This window comes from Lepidochelys olivacea (assembly GCF_965140295.1).
Source record: "Lepidochelys olivacea isolate rLepOli2 genome assembly, chromosome: 26".
Lineage (NCBI taxonomy): Eukaryota > Metazoa > Chordata > Testudines > Cheloniidae > Lepidochelys > Lepidochelys olivacea.
In genome coordinates, this window is record NC_140436.1 from 18,928,141 (window position 1) to 18,944,640 (window position 16,500).

A 16,500-nucleotide genomic window follows, 5' to 3' on the forward strand; every position below is an offset into this window, starting at 1 on the left:
CCTGACTAGGGGTCCTATAAAGGTAGCAGCCAGTCAGGCAGCTGCACAGACAGCTGCAGCGGCACAGGAGCTAGCAAACAGAGCTGTAAACAGGGGAGTTTGAGTGGGAGTTCTGTTGGAGTAGAAGGTATTTGTGTGTGTTTGGTTTTGTATTGGTGGTATCTGTGTGTGTAGGGGCTTGGAGGGGCTTTGTGCTGGGAGAGAAGCTGAGACCTGATTAGTGGGCGGGGCTTCCCTGACTAGGGATCCTATAAAGGTAGCAGCCAGTCAGGCAGCCGCACAGACAGCTGCAGCGGCACAGGAGCTAGCAAACAGAGCTGTAAACAGGGGAGTTTGAGTGGGAGTTCTGTTGGAGTAGAAGGTATTTGTGTGTGTTTGGTTTTGTATTGGTAGTATCTGTGTGTGTAGGGGCTTTGTGCTAGGACAGAAGCTGAACCGTGATTAGGGGGCGGGGCTTCCCTGACTAGGGGTCCTATAAAGGTATCAGCCAGTCAGGCAGCGGCACAGACAGCTGCAGCGGCACAGGAGCTATCAAACAGAGCTGTAAACAGGGGAGTTTGAGTGGGAGTACTGTTGGAGTAGAAGGTATTTGTGTGTGTTTGGTTTTGTATTGGTAGTATCTGTGTGTGTAGGGGCTTTTTGCTGGGACAGAAGCTGAGCCCTGATTAGGGGCGGGGCTTGACTGACTAGGGGTCCTATAAAGGTCGCAGCCAGTCAGGCAGCGGCACAGACAGCTCCAGCGGCACAGGAGCTAGCAAACAGAGCTGTAAACAGGCGGGTTTGAGTGGGAATTCTGTTGGAGGAGAAGGTATTTGTGTGTGTTTGGTTTTGTATTGGTAGTATCTGTATGTGTAGAGGCTTGGAGGGGCTTTGTGCTGGGAAAGAAGCTGAGCCCTGATTAGGGGGCGGGGCTTCACTGACTAGGGGTCCTATAAAGGTATCAGCCAGTGAGGCAGCGGCACAGGAGCTAGCAAACAGAGCTGTAAACAGGGGAGTTTGAGTGGGAGTTCTGTTGGAGGAGAAGGTATTTGTGTGTGTTTGGATTTGTATTGGTAGTATTTGTATGTGTAGAGTCTTTGTGCTGGGAGAGAAGCTGAGCCCTGATTAGTGGGCGGGGCTTCCCTGACTAGGGGTCCTATAAAGGTAGCAGCCAGTCAGGCAGCGGCACAGGAGCTAGCAAACAGAGCTGTAAACGGGGAGTTTGAGTGGGAGGAGAAGGTATTTGTGTGTGTTTGGTTTTGTATTGATAGTATCTGTATGTGTAGGGGCTTTGTGCTGGGAGAGAAGCTGAGCCCTGATTAGGGGGCGGGGCTTCACTGACTAGGGGAACTAAAATGGTATCAGCCAGTCACGCAGCGGCACAGACAGCTGCAGCGGCACAGGAGCTAGCAAACAGAGCTGTAAACAGGGGATTTTGAGTGGGAGTTCTGTTGGAGGAGAAGGTATTTGTGTGTGTTTGGTTTTGTATTGGTGGTATCTGTATGTGTAGGGGCTTTGTGCTGGGAGAGAAGCTGAGCCCTGATTAGGGGGCGGGGCTTCCCTGACTAGGGGTCCTATAAAGGTTGCAGCCAGTCAGGCAGCGGCACAGGAGCTATCAAACAGAGCTGTAAACAGGGGAGTTTGAGTGGGAGTACTGTCGGAGTAGAAGGTATTTGTGTGTGTTTGGTTTTGTATTGGTAGTATCTGTGTGTGTAGGGGCTTTGTGCTGAGACAGAAGCTGAGCCCTGATTGGGGGGCGGGGCTTCACTGACTAGGGGTCCTATAAAGGTAGCAGCCAGTCAGGTAGCGGCACAGACAGCTGCAGCAGCACAGGAGCTAGCAAACAGAGCTGTAAACAGGGGAGTTTGAGTGGGAGTTCTTTTGGAGGAGAAGGTATTGGTGTGTGTTTGGTCTTGTATTGTTAGTATCTGTATGTGTAGGGGCTTTGTGCTGGGAGAGAAGCTGAGCCCTGATTAGGGGGCGGGGCTTCCCTGACTAGGGGTCCTATAAAGGTAGCAGCCAGTCAGGCAGCAGCACAGGAGCTAGCAAACAGAGCTGTAAACAGGGGAGTTTGAGTGGGAGTTCTTTTGGAGGAGAAGGTATTTGTGTGTGTTTGGTTTTGTATTGTTAGTATCTGTATGTGTAGGGGCTTTGTGCTGGGAGAGAAGCTGAGCCCTGATTAGGGGGCGGGGCTTCACTGACTAGGGGTCCTATAAAGGTTGCAGCCAGTCAGGCAGCGGCACAGGAGCTATCAAACAGAGCTGTAAACAGGGGAGTTTGAGTGGGAGTACTGTCGGAGTAGAAGGTATTTGTGTGTGTTTGGTTTTGTATTGGTAGTATCTGTGTGTGTAGGGGCTTTGTGCTGAGACAGAAGCTGAGCCCTGATTGGGGGGCGGGGCTTCACTGACTAGGGGTCCTATAAGGTTGCAGCCAGTCAGGCAGCGGCACAGGAGCTATCAAACAGAGCTGTAAACAGGGGAGTTTGAGTGGGAGTTCTGTTGGAGGAGAAGGTATTTGTGTGTGTTTGGTTTTGTATTGGTAGTATCTGTGTGTGTAGGGGCTTTGTGCTGGGACAGAAGCTGAGCCCTGATTAGGGGGCGGGGCTTGACTGACTAGGGGTCCTATAAAGGTCGCAGCCAGTCAGGCAGCGGCACAGACAGCTGCAGCGGCACAGGAGCTAGCAAACAGAGATGTAAACAGGCGGGTTTGAGTGGGAGTTCTGTTGGAGGAGAAGGTATTTGTGTGTGTGTTTGGTTTTGTATTGGTAGTATCTGTATGTGTAGAGGCTTGGAGGGGCTTTGTGCTGGGAAAGAAGCTGAGCCCTGATTAGGGGGCGGGGCTTCCCTGACTAGGGGTCCTATAAAGGTTGCAGCCCGTCAGGCAGCGGCACAGGAGCTAGAAACAGAGCTGTAAACAGGGGAGTTTGAGTGGGAGTTCTGTTGGAGGAGAAGGTATTTGTGTGTGTTTGGTTTTGTATTGGTGGTATCTCTATGTGTAGGGGCTTTGTCCTGGGAGAGAAGCTGAGCCCTGATTAGGGGGCGGGGCTTCCCTGACTAGGGGTCCTATAAAGGTAGCAGCCAGTCAGGCAGCAGCACAGGAGCTAGCAAACAGAGCTGTAAACAGGGGAGTTTGAGTGGGAGTTCTTTTGGAGGAGAAGGTATTTGTGTGTGTTTGGTTTTGTATTGGTAGTATCTGTGTGTGTAGGGGCTTTGTGCTGAGACAGAAGCTGAGCCCTGATTGGGGGGCGGGGCTTCACTGACTAGGGGTCCTATAAGGTTGCAGCCAGTCAGGCAGCGGCACAGGAGCTATCAAACAGAGCTGTAAACAGGGGAGTTTGAGTGGGAGTTCTGTTGGAGGAGAAGGTATTTGTGTGTGTTTGGTTTTGTATTGGTAGTATCTGTGTGTGTAGGGGCTTTGTGCTGGGACAGAAGCTGAGCCCTGATTAGGGGGCGGGGCTTGACTGACTAGGGGTCCTATAAAGGTCGCAGCCAGTCAGGCAGCGGCACAGACAGCTGCAGCGGCACAGGAGCTAGCAAACAGAGATGTAAACAGGCGGGTTTGAGTGGGAGTTCTGTTGGAGGAGAAGGTATTTGTGTGTGTGTTTGGTTTTGTATTGGTAGTATCTGTATGTGTAGAGGCTTGGAGGGGCTTTGTGCTGGGAAAGAAGCTGAGCCCTGATTAGGGGGCGGGGCTTCCCTGACTAGGGGTCCTATAAAGGTTGCAGCCCGTCAGGCAGCGGCACAGGAGCTAGAAACAGAGCTGTAAACAGGGGAGTTTGAGTGGGAGTTCTGTTGGAGGAGAAGGTATTTGTGTGTGTTTGGTTTTGTATTGGTGGTATCTCTATGTGTAGGGGCTTTGTCCTGGGAGAGAAGCTGAGCCCTGATTAGGGGGCGGGGCTTCCCAGGCTAGGGGTCCTATAAAGGTAGCAGCCAGTAAGGCAGCTGCACAGGAGCTAGCAAACAGAGCTGTAAACAGGGGAGTCTGAGTGGGAGTTCTCTTGGAGGAGAAGGTATTTGTGTGTGTTTGGATTTGTATTGGTGGTATCTGTATGTGTAAGGGCTTTGTGCTGGGAGAGAAGCTGAGCCCTGATTAGGGGGCGGGGCTTAACTGACTAGGGGTCCTATAAAGGTTGCAGCCAGTCAGGCAGCGCACAGGAGCTATCAAACAGAGCTGTAAACAGGGGATTTTGAGTGGGAGTTCTGTTGGAGGAGAAGGTATTTGTGTGTGTGTTTGGTTTTGTATTGGTAGTATTTGTATGCGTAGAGGCTTTGTGCTGGGAGAGAAGCTGAGCCCTGATTAGGGGGCGGGGCTTCCCTGACTAGGGGTCCTATAAAGGTAGCAGCCAGTCAGGCAGCGGCACAGGAGCTAGCACACAGAGATGTAAACAGGGGAGTTTGAGTGGGAGTTCTGTTGGAGAAGAAGGTATTTGTGTGTGTTTGGATTTGTATTGGTAGTATTTGTATGTGTAGAGGCTTTGTGCTGGGAGAGAAGCTGAGCCCTGAGTAGGGGGTGGGGCTTCCCTGACTAGGGGTCCTATAAAGGTAGCAGCCAGTCAGGCAGCAGCACAGGAGCTAGCAAACAGAGCTGTAAACAGGGGAGTTTGAGTGGGAGTACTGTTGGAGTAGAAGGTATTTGTGTGTGTTTGGTTTTGTATTGGTAGTATCTGTGTGTGTAGGGGCTTTGTGCTGAGACAGAAGCTGAGCCCTGATTAGGGGCGGGGCTTCACTGACTCGGGATCCTATAAAGGTAGCAGCCAGTCAGGTAGTGGCACAGACAGCTGCAGCAGCACAGGAGCTAGCAAACAGAGCTGTAAACAGGGGAGTTTGAGTGGGAGTTCTGTTGGAGGAGAAGGTATTTGTGTGTGTTTGGATTTGTATTGGTAGTATCTGTATGTGTAGAGGCTTTTTGCTGGGAGAGAAGCTGAGCCCTCATTAGGGGGCGGGGCTTCCCTGACTTGGGGTCCTATAAAGGTAGCAGCCAGTCAGGCAGCGGCACAGGAGCTAGCAAACAGAGCTGTAAACAGGGGAGTTTAAGTGGGAGTTCTGTTGGAGGAAAAGTTATTTGTGTGTGTGTTTGGTTTTGTATTGGTGGTATCTGTAGGTGTAGAGGCTTGGAGGGGTTTTGTGCTGGGAAAGAAGCTGAGCCCTGATTAGTGGGCGGGGCTTCCCTGACTAGGGGTCCTATAAGGTTGCAGCCAGTCAGGCAGCGGCACAGGAGCTATCAAACAGAGCTGTAAACAGGGGAGTTTGAGTGGGAGTTCTGTTGGAGGAGAAGGTATTTGTGTGTGTTTGGTTTTGTATTGGTGGTATCTGTATGTGTAGGGGCTTTGTGCTGGTAGAGAAGCTGAGCCCTGATTAGGGGGCGGGCTTCCCTGGCTAGGGGTCCTATAAAGGTAGCAGCCAGTCAGGCAGCGGCACAGGAGCTAGCAAACAGAGCTGTAAACAGGGGAGTTTGAGTGGGAGTTCTGTTGGAGGAGAAGGTATTTGTGTGTGTTTGGTTTTGTATTGGTAGTATCTGTGTGTGTAGGGGCTTTGTGCTGGGACAGAAGCTGAGCCCTGATTAGGGGGCGGGGCTTGACTGACTAGGGGTCCTATAAAGGTCGCAGCCAGTCAGGCAGCGGCACAGACAGCTGCAGCGGCACAGGAGCTAGCAAACAGAGATGTAAACAGGCGGGTTTGAGTGGGAGTTCTGTTGGAGGAGAAGGTATTTGTGTGTGTGTTTGGTTTTGTATTGGTAGTATCTGTATGTGTAGAGGCTTGGAGGGGCTTTGTGCTGGGAAAGAAGCTGAGCCCTGATTAGGGGGCGGGGCTTCCCTGACTAGGGGTCCTATAAAGGTTGCAGCCCGTCAGGCAGCGGCACAGGAGCTAGAAACAGAGCTGTAAACAGGGGAGTTTGAGTGGGAGTTCTGTTGGAGGAGAAGGTATTTGTGTGTGTTTGGTTTTGTATTGGTGGTATCTCTATGTGTAGGGGCTTTGTCCTGGGAGAGAAGCTGAGCCCTGATTAGGGGGCGGGGCTTCCCAGGCTAGGGGTCCTATAAAGGTAGCAGCCAGTCAGGCAGCTGCACAGGAGCTAGCAAACAGAGCTGTAAACAGGGGAGTCTGAGTGGGAGTTCTCTTGGAGGAGAAGGTATTTGTGTGTGTTTGGATTTGTATTGGTGGTATCTGTATGTGTAAGGGCTTTGTGCTGGGAGAGAAGCTGAGCCCTGATTAGGGGGCGGGGCTTAACTGACTAGGGGTCCTATAAAGGTTGCAGCCAGTCAGGCAGCGGCACAGGAGCTATCAAACAGAGCTGTAAACAGGGGATTTTGAGTGGGAGTTCTGTTGGAGTAGAAGGTATTTGTGTGTGTTTGGTTTTGTATTGGTAGTATCTGTGTGTGTAGGGGCTTTGTGCTGAGACAGAAGCTGAGCCCTGATTAGGGGCGGGGCTTCACTGACTCGGGGTCCTATAAAGGTAGCAGCCAGTCAGGTAGTGGCACAGACAGCTGCAGCAGCACAGGAGCTAGCAAACAGAGCTGTAAACAGGGGAGTTTGAGTGGGAGTTCTTTCGGAGGAGAAGGTATTTGTGTGTGTTTGGTTTTGTATTGTTAGTATCTGTATGTGTAGGGGCTTTGTGCTGGGAGAGAAGCTGAGCCCTGATTAGGGGAGGGGCTTCCCTGACTAGGGGTCCTATAAAGGTAGCAGCCAGTCAGGCAGCGGCAGAGGAGCTAGCAAACAGAGCTGTAAACAGGGAGTTTGAGTGCGAGTACTGTTGGAGGAGAAGGTATTTGTGTGTGTGTTTGGTTTTGTATTGGTAGTATCTGTGTGTGTAGGGGCTTTGTGCTGGGACAGAAGCTGAGCCCTGATTAGGGGGCGGGTCTTCCCTGACTAGGGGTCCTATAAAGGTAGCAGCCAGTCAGGCAGCGGCACAGACAGCTGCAGCGGCACAGGAGCTAGCAAACAGAGCTGTAAGGAGGAAAGTTGGAGTGGGAGTTCTGTTGGAGGAGAAGGTATTTGTGTGTGTTTGGATTTGTATTGGTAGTATCTGTATGTGTAGAGGCTTTGTGCTGGGAGAGAAGCTGAGCCCTCATTAGGGGGCGGGGTTTCCCTGACTTGGGGTCCTATAAAGGTAGCAGCCAGTCAGGCAGCGGCACAGGAGCTAGCAAACAGAGCTGTAAACAGGGGAGTTTAAGTGGGAGTTCTGTTGGAGGAAAAGTTATTTGTGTGTGTGTTTGGTTTTGTATTGGTGGTATCTGTAGGTGTAGAGGCTTGGAGGGGCTTTGTGCTGGGAAAGAAGCTGAGCCCTGATTAGTGGGCGGGGCTTCCCTGACTAGGGGTCCTATAAGGTTGCAGCCAGTCAGGCAGCGGCACAGGAGCTATCAAACAGAGCTGTAAACAGGGGAGTTTGAGTGGGAGGAGAAGGTATTTGTGTGTGTTTGGTTTTGTATTGTTAGTATCTGTATGTGTAGGGGCTTTGTGCTGGGAGAGAAGCTGAGAACTGATTAGGGGGCGGGGCTTCACTGACTAGGGGTCCTAAAAAGGTATCAGCCAGTCACGCAGTGGCACAGACAGCTGCATCGGCACAGGAGCTAGCAAACAGAGCTGTAAACAGGGGATTTTGAGTGGGAGTTCTGTTGGAGGAGAAGGTATTTGTGTGTGTTTGGTTTTGTATTGGTGGTATCTGTATGTGTAGGGGCTTTGTGCTGGGAGAGAAGCTGAGCCCTGATTAGGGGGCGGGGCTTCCCTGACTAGGGGTCCTATAAAGGTTGCAGCCAGTCAGGCAGCGGCACAGGAGCTATCAAACAGAGCTGTAAACAGGGGAGTTTGAGTGGGAGTACTGTCGGAGTAGAAGGTATTTGTGTGTGTTTGGTTTTGTATTGGTAGTATCTGTATGTGTAGGGGCTTTGTGCTGGGAGAGAAGCTGAGCCCTGATTAGGGGGCGGGGCTTCCCTGACTAGGGGTCCTATAAAGGTAGCAGCCAGTCAGGCAGCAGCACAGGAGCTAGCAAACAGAGCTGTAAACAGGGGAGTTTGAGTGGGAGTTCTGTTGGAGGAGAAGGTATTTGTGTGTGTTTTTGTATTGGTAGTATCTGTATGTGTAGGGGCTTTGTGCTGGGAGAGAAGCTGAGCCGAGATTAGGGGGCGGGGCTTCACTGACTAGGGGTCCTATAAAGGTATCAGCCAGTCAGGCAGCGGCACAGACAGCTGCAGCGGCACAGGAGCTATCAAACAGAGCTGTAAACAGGGGAGTTTGAGTGGGAGTACTGTTGGAGTAGAAGGTATTTGTGTGTGTTTGGTTTTGTATTGGTAGTATCTGTGTGTGTAGGGGCTTTGTGCTGGGGCAGAAGCTGAGCCCTGATTAGGGGGCGGGGCTTGACTGACTAGGGGTCCTATAAAGGTCGCAGCCAGTCAGGCAGCGGGCCAGACAGCTGCAGCGGCACAGGAGCTAGCAAACAGAGCTGTAAACAGGCGGGTTTGAGTGGGAGTTCTGTTGGAGGAGAAGGTATTTGTGTGTGTGTTTGGTTTTGTATTGGTAGTATCTGTATGTGTAGAGGCTTGGAGGGGCTTTGTGCTGGGAAAGAAGCTGAGCCCTGATTAGGGGGCGGGGCTTCCCTGGCGAGGGGTCCTATAAAGGTAGCAGCCAGTCAGGCAGCGGCACAGGAGCTACAAACAGAGCTGTAAACAGGGGGGTTTGAGTTTGGGTTCTGTTGGAGGAGAAGGTATTTGTGTGTGTTTGGTTTTGTATTGGTGGTATCTGTGTGTGTAGGGGCTTTGTGCTGGGACAGAAGCTGAGCCCTGATTAGGGGGCGGGGCTTCACTGACTAGGCGTCCTATAAAGGTAGCAGCCAGTCAGGCAGCGGCACAGACAGCTGCAGCGGCACAGGAGCTAGCAAACAGAGCTGTAAACAGGGGAGTTTGAGTGGGAGTTCTGTTGGAGGAGAAGGTATTTGTGTGTTTGGTTTTGTATTGGTAGTATCTGTATGTGTAGGGGCTTTGTGCTGGGAGAGAAGCTGAGCCCTGATTAGGGGGCGGGGCTTGACTGACTAGGGGTCCTATAAAGGTCGCAGCCAGTCAGGCAGCGGCACAGACAGCTGCAGCGGCACAGGAGCTAGCAAACAGAGCTGTAAACAGGGGAGTTTGAGTGGGAGTTCTGTTGGAGGAAAAGGTATTTGTGTGTGTGTTTGGTTTTGTATTGGTGGTATCTGTATGTGTAGAGGCTTGGAGGGGCTTTGTGCTGGGAAAGAAGCTGAGCCCTGATTAGTGGGCGGGGCTTCCCTGACTAGGGGTCCTATAAGGTTGCAGCCAGTCAGGCAGCGGCACAGGAGCTATCAAACAGAGCTGTAAACAGGGGAGTTTGAGTGGGAGTTCTTTTGGAGTAGAAGGTATTTGTGTGTGTTTGGTTTTGTATTGGTAGTATCTGTGTGTGTAGGGGCTTTGTGCTGGGACAGAAGCTGAGCCCTGATTAGGGGGCGGGGCTTGACTGACTAGGGGTCCTATAAAGGTCGCAGCCAGTCAGGCAGCGGCACAGACAGCTGCAGCGGCACAGGAGCTAGCAAACAGAGCTGTAAACAGGGGAGTCGGAGTGGGAGTTCTGTTGGAGGAGAAGGTATTTGTGTGTGTTTGGTTTTGTATTGGTGGTATCTGTATGGTAGAGGCTTGGAGGGTCTTTGTGCTGGGAGAGAAGCTGAGCCCTGATTAGGGGGCGGGGCTTCACTGACTAGGGGTCCTATAAAGGTAGCAGACAGTCAGGCAGCGGCACAGACAGCTGCAGCGGCACAGGAGCTAGCAAACAGAGCTGTAAACAGGGGAGTTGGAGTGGGAGTTCTGTTGGAGGAGAAGGTATTTGTGTGTGTTTGGTTTTGTATTGTTAGTATCTGTATGTGTATGGGCTTTGTGCTGGGAGAGAAGCTGAGCCCTGATTAGGGGGCGGGGCTTCCCTGACTAGGGGCCCTATAAAGGTATCAGCCAGTCAGGCAGCGGCACAGACAGCTGCAGCGGCACAGGAGCTCGCAAACAGAGCTGTAAACAGGGGAGTTTGAGTGGGAGTTCTGTTGGAGGAGAAGGTATTTGTGTGTGTTTGGTTTTGTATTGGTGGTATCTGTATGTGTAGGGGCTTTGTCCTGGGAGAGAAGCTGAGCCCTGATTAGGGGGCGGGGCTTCCCTGGCTAGGGGTCCTATAAAGGTTGCAGCCAGTCAGGCAGCGGCACAGACAGCTGCAGCGGCACAGGAGCTAGCAAACAGAGCTGTAAACAGGGGAGTCTGAGTGGGAGTTCTCTTGGAGGAGAAGGTATTTGTGTGTGTTTGGATTTGTATTGGTGGTATCTGTGTGTGTAGGGGCTTTGTGCTGGGAGAGAAGCTGAGGCCTGATTAGGGGGCGGGGCTTGACTGACTAGGGGTCCTATAAAGGTAGCAGCAGGTCAGGCAGCGGCACAGACAGCTGCAGCGGCACAGGAGCTAGCAAACAGAGCTGTAAAGAGGAAAGTTGGAGTGGGAGTTCTGTTGGAGGAGAAGGTATTTGTGTGTGTTTGGTTTTGTATTGGTGGTATTTGTATGTGTCGGGGCTTTGTGCTGGGTGAGAAGCTGAGCCCTGATTAGGGGGCGGGGCTTCACTGACTAGGGGTCCTATAAAGGTTGCAGCCAGTCAGGCAGCGGCACAGGAGCTAGCAAACAGAGCTCTAAACAGGGGAGTTGGAGTGAGAGTTCCGTTGGAGGAGAAGGTATTTGTGTGTGTTTGGTTCTGTATTTCTAGTATCTGTATGTGTAGGGGCTTTGTGCTGGGAGAGAAGCTGAGCCGTGATTAAGGGGCGGGGCTTCCCTGACTAGGGGTCCTATAAAGGTAGCAGCCAGTCAGGCAGCGGCACAGACAGCTGCAGCGGCACAGGAGCTAGCAAACAGAGCTGTAAACAGGGGAGTTTGAGTGGGAGTTCTTTCGGAGGAGAAGGTGTATGTGTGTGTTTGGTTTTGTATTGTTAGTATCTGTATGTGTAGGGGCTTCGTGCTGGGAGAGAAGCTGAGCCCTGATTAGGGGCGGGGCTTCCCTGACTAGGGGTCCTATAAAGGTAGCAGCCAGTCAGGCAGCGGCACAGGAGCTAGCAAACAGAGCTGTAAACAGGGGAGTTTGAGTGGGAGTACTGTTGGAGGAGAAGGTATTTGTGTGTGTGTTTGGTTTTGTATTGGTAGTATCTGTGTGTGTAGGGGCTTTGTGCTGGGACAGAAGCTGAGCCCTGATTAGGGGGCTGGTCTTCCCTGACTAGGGGTCCTATAAAGGTAGCAGCCAGTCAGGGAGCGGCACAGACAGCTGCAGCGGCACAGGAGCTAGCAAACAGAGCTGTAAACAGTGGAGTTTGAGTGGGAGTTCTGTTGGAGGAGAAGGTATTTGTGTGTGTTTGGTTTTGTATTGGTAGTATCTGTATGTGTAGGGGCTTTGTGCTGGGAGAGAAACTGAGCCCTGATTAGGGGGCGGGGCTTGACTGACTAGGGGTCCTATAAAGGTAGCAGCCAGTCAGGCAGCGGCACAGACAGCTGCAGCGGCACAGGAGCTAGCAAACAGAGCTGTAAAGAGGAAAGTTGGAGTGGGAGTTCTGTTGGAGGAGAAGTTATTTGTGTGTGTTTGGATTTGTATTGGTATTATCTGTATGTGTAGAGGCTTTGTGCTGGGAGAGAAGCTGAGCCCTGATTAGGGGGCGGGGCTTCCCTGACTTGGGGTCCTATAAAGGTAGCAGCCAGTCAGGTAGTGGCACAGACAGCTGCAGCGGCACAGGAGCTAGCAAACAGAGCTGTAAACGGGGAGTTTGAGTGGGAGGAGAAGGTATTTGTGTGTGTTTGGTTTTGTATTGTTAGTATCTGTATGTGTAGGGGCTTGGTGCTGGGAGAGAAGCTGAGCCCTGATTAGGGGGCGGGGCTTCACTGACTAGGGGTCCTAAAAAGGTATCAGCCAGTCAGGCAGCGGCACAGACAGCTGCATCGGCACAGGAGCTAGCAAACAGAGCTGTAAAGAGGGGATTTTGAGTGGGAGTTCTGTTGGAGGAGAAGGTATTTGTGTGTGTTTGGTTTTGTATTGGTGGTATCTGTATGTGTAGGGGCTTTGTGCTGGGAGAGAAGCTGAGCCCTGATTAGGGGGCGGGGCTTCCCCGACTAGGGGTCCTATAAAGCTAGCAGCCAGTCAGGCAGCGGCACAGGAGCTAGCAAACAGTGCTGTAAACAGGGGAGTTTGAGTGGGAGTTCTGTTGGAGGAGAAGGTATTTGTGTGTGTTTTTGTATTGGTAGTATCTGTATGTGTAGGGGCTTTGTGCTGGGAGAGAAGCTGAGCCGTGATTAGGGGGCGGGGCTTCACTGACTAGGGGTCCTATAAAGGTATCAGCCAGTCAGGCAGCGGCACAGACAGCTACAGCGGCACAGGAGCTATCAAACAGAGCTGTAAACAGGGGAGTTTGAGTGGGAGTACTGTTGGAGTAGAAGGTATTTGTGTGTGTTTGGTTTTGTATTGGTAGTATCTGTGTGTGTAGGGGCTTTGTGCTGGGAGAGAAGCTGAGCCCTGATTAGGGGGCGGGGCTTGACTGACTAGGGGTCCTATAAAGGTCGCAGCCAGTCAGGCAGCGGCACAGACAGCTGCAGCGGCACAGGAGCTAGCAAACAGAGCTGTAAACAGGCGGGTTTGAGTCGGAGTTCTGTTGGAGGAGAAGGTATTTGTGTGTGTGTTTGGTTTTGTATTGGTAGTATCTGTATGTGTAGAGGCTTGGAGGGGCTTTCTGCTGGGAAAGAAGCTGAGCCCTGATTAGGGGGCGGGGCTTCCCTGACGAGGGGTCCTATAAAGGTAGCAGCCAGTCAGGCAGCGGCACAGGAGCTAGCAACAGAGCTGTAAAGAGGAAAGTTGGAGTGGGAGTTCTGTTTGAGGAGAAGGTATTTGTGTGTGTTTGGTTTTGTATTGGTAGTATCTGTATGTGTAGAGGCTTTGTGCTGGGAGAGAAGCTGAGCCCTGATTAGGGGGCGGGGCTTCCCTGACTTGGGGTCCTATAAAGGTAGCAGCCAGTCAGGCAGCGGCACAGACAGCTGCAGCGGCACAGGAGCTAGCAAACAGAGCTGTAAACGGGGAGTTTGAGTGGGAGGAGAAGGTATTTGTGTGTGTTTGGTTTTGTATTGTTAGTATCTGTATGTGTAGGGGCTTTGTGCTGGGAGAGAAGCTGAGCCCTGATTAGGGGGCGGGGCTTCACTGACTAGGGGTCCTAAAAAGGTATCAGCCAGTCAGGCAGCGGCACAGACAGCTGCATCGGCACAGGATCTAGCAAACAGAGCTGTAAACAGGGGATTTTGAGTGGGAGTTCTGTTGGAGGAGAAGGTATTTGTGTGTGTTTGGTTTTGTATTGGTGGTATCTGTATGTGTAGGGGCTTTGTGCTGGGAGAGAAGCTGAGCCCTGATTAGGGGGCGGGGCTTCCCTGACTAGGGGTCCTATAAAGCTAGCAGCCAGTCAGGCAGCGGCACAGGAGCTAGCAAACAGAGCTGTAAACAGGGGAGTTTGAGTGGGAGTTCTGTTGGAGGAGAAGGTATTTGTGTGTGTTTTTGTATTGGTAGTATTTGTATGTGTAGAGGCTTTGTGCTGGGAGAGAAGCTGAGCCCTGATTAGGGGGCGGGGCTTCCCTGACTAGGGGTCCTATAAAGGTAGCAGCCAGTGAGGCAGCGGCACAGGAGCTAGCACACAGAGATGTAAACAGGGGAGTTTGAGTGGGAGTTCTGTTGGAGGAGAAGGTATTTGTGTGTGTTTGGATTTGTATTGGTAGTATTTGTATGTGTAGAGGCTTTGTGCTGGGAGAGAAGCTGAGCCCTGATTAGGGGGCGGGGCTTCCCTGACTAGGGGTCCTATAAAGGTAGCAGCCAGTCAGGCAGCGGCACAGGAGCTAGCAAACAGAGCTGTAAACAGGGGAGTTTGAGTGGGAGTTCTTTCGGAGGAGAAGGTATTTGTGTGTGTTTGGTTTTGTATTGTTAGTATCTGTATGTGTAGGGGCTTTGTGCTGGGAGAGAAGCTGAGCCCTGATTAGGGGCGGGGCTTCCCTGACTAGGGGTCCTATAAAGGTAGCAGCCAGTCAGGCAGCGGCACAGGAGCTAGCAAACAGAGCTGTAAACAGGGAGTTTGAGTGCGAGTACTGTTGGAGGAGAAGGTATTTGTGTGTGTGTTTGGTTTTGTATTGGTAGTATCTGTGTGTGTAGGGGCTTTGTGCTGGGACAGAAGCTGAGCGCTGATTAGGGGGCGGGTCTTCCGTGACTAGGGGTCCTATAAAGGTAGCAGCCAGTCAGGCAGCGGCACAGACAGCTGCAGCGGCACAGGAGCTAGCAAACAGAGCTGTAAAGACGAAAGTTGGAGTGGGAGTTCTGTTGGAGGAGAAGGTATTTGTGTGTGTTTGGATTTGTATTGGTAGTATCTGTATGTGTAGAGGCTTTGTGCTGGGAGAGAAGCTGAGCCCTGATTAGGGGGCGGGGCTTCCCTGACTTGGGGTCCTATAAAGGTAGCAGCCAGTCAGGCAGCGGCACAGGAGCTAGCAAACAGAGCTGTAAACAGGGGAGTTTAAGTGGGAGTTCTGTTCGAAGAAAAGGTATTTGTGTGTGTGTTTGGTTTTGTATTGGTGGTATCTGTATGTGTAGAGGCTTGGAGGAGCTTTGTGCTGGGAAAGAAGCTGAGCCCTGATTAGTGGGCGGGGCTTCCCTGACTAGGGGTCCTATAAGGTTGCAGCCAGTCAGGCAGCGGCACAGGAGCTACAAACAGAGCTGTAAACAGGGGAGTTCGAGTGGGAGTTCTGTTGGAGAAGAAGGTATTTGTGTGTGTGTTTGGTTTTGTATTGGTAGTATCTGTATGTGTAGAGGCTTGGAGGGGGTTTGTGCTGGGAAAGAAGCTGAGCCCTGATTAGGGGGCGGGGCTTCCCTGACGAGGGGTCCTATAAAGGTAGCAGCCAGTCAGGCAGCGGCACAGGAGCTAGAAACAGAGCTGTACACAGGGGAGTTCGAGTGGGAGTTCTTTTGGAGGAGAAGGTATTTGTGTGTGTTTGGTTTTGTATTGTTAGTATCTGTATGTGTAGGCTCTTTGTGCTGGGAGAGAAGCTGAACCCTGATTAGGGGGCGGGGCTTCCCTGACTAGGGGTCCTATAAAGGTAGCAGCCAGTCAGGCAGCGGCACAGGAGCTAGCACACAGAGATGTAAACAGGGGAGTTTGAGTGGGAGTTCTGTTGGTGGAGAAGGTATTTGTGTGTGTGTTTGGTTTTGTGTTCTTAGTATCTGTATGTTTTGGGGCTTTGTGCTGGGAGAGAAGATGAGTCCTGATTAGGGGGCGGGGCTTCCCTGACTAGGGGTCCTATAAAGGTAGCAGCCAGTCAGGCAGCGGCACAGACAGCTGCAGCGGCACAGGAGCTATCAAACAGAGCTGTAAACAGGGGAGTTTGAGTGGGAGTTCTGTTGGTGGAGAAGGTGTTTGTGTGTGTTTGGTTTTGTATTGGTAGTATCTGTGTGTGTAGGGGCTTTGTGCTAGGACAGAAGCTGAGCCCTGATTAGTGGGCGGGGCTTCCCTGACTAGGGGTCCTATAAAGGTAGCAGCCAGTCAGGCAGCCGCACAGACAGCTGCAGCGGCACAGGAGCTAGCAAACAGAGCTGTAAACAGGGGAGTTTGAGTGGGAGTTCTGTTGGAGGAGAAGGTATTTGTGTGTGTTTGGTTTTGTATTGTTAGTATCTGTATGTGTAGGGGCTTTGTGCTGGGAGAGAAGCTGAGCCCTGATTAGGGGGCGGGGCTTCCCTGACTAGGGGTCCTATAAGGTTGCAGCCAGTCAGGCAGCGGCACAGGAGCTATCAAACAGAGCTGTAAACAGGGGAGTTTGAGTGGGAGTTCTGTTGGAGGAGAAGGTATTTGTGTGTGTTTGGTTTTGTATTGTTAGTATCTGTATGTGTAGGGGCTTTGTGCTGGGAGAGAAGCTGAGCCCTGATTAGGGGGCGGGGCTTCCCTGACTAGGGGTCCTATAAAGGTAGCAGCCAGTCAGGCAGCGGCACAGGAGCTAGCAAACAGAGCTGTAAACAGGGGAGTTTGAGTGGGAGTTCTGTTGGAGGAAAAGGTATTTGTGTGTGTGTTTGGTTTTGTATTGGTGGTATCTGTATGTGTAGAGGCTTGGAGGGGCTTTGTGCTGGGAAAGAAGCTGAGCCCTGATTAGTGGGCGGGGCTTCCCTGACTAGGGGTCCTATAAGGTTGCAGCCAGTCAGGCAGCGGCACAGGAGCTATCAAACAGAGCTGTAAACAGGGGAGTTGGAGTGAGAGTTCTGTTGGAGGAGAAGGTATTTGTGTGTGTTTGGTTTTGTATTGTTAGTATCTGTATGTGTAGGGGCTTTGTGCTGGGAGAGAAGCTGAGCCCTGATTAGGGGGCGGGGCTTCACTGACTAGGGGTCCTATAAAGGTATCAGCCAGTCAGGCAGCGGCACAGACAGCTGCAGCGGCACAGGAGCTAGCAAACAGAGCTGTAAACAGGGGGGTTTGAGTGGGAGTTCTGTTGGAGGAGAAGGTATTTGTGTGTGTTTGGTT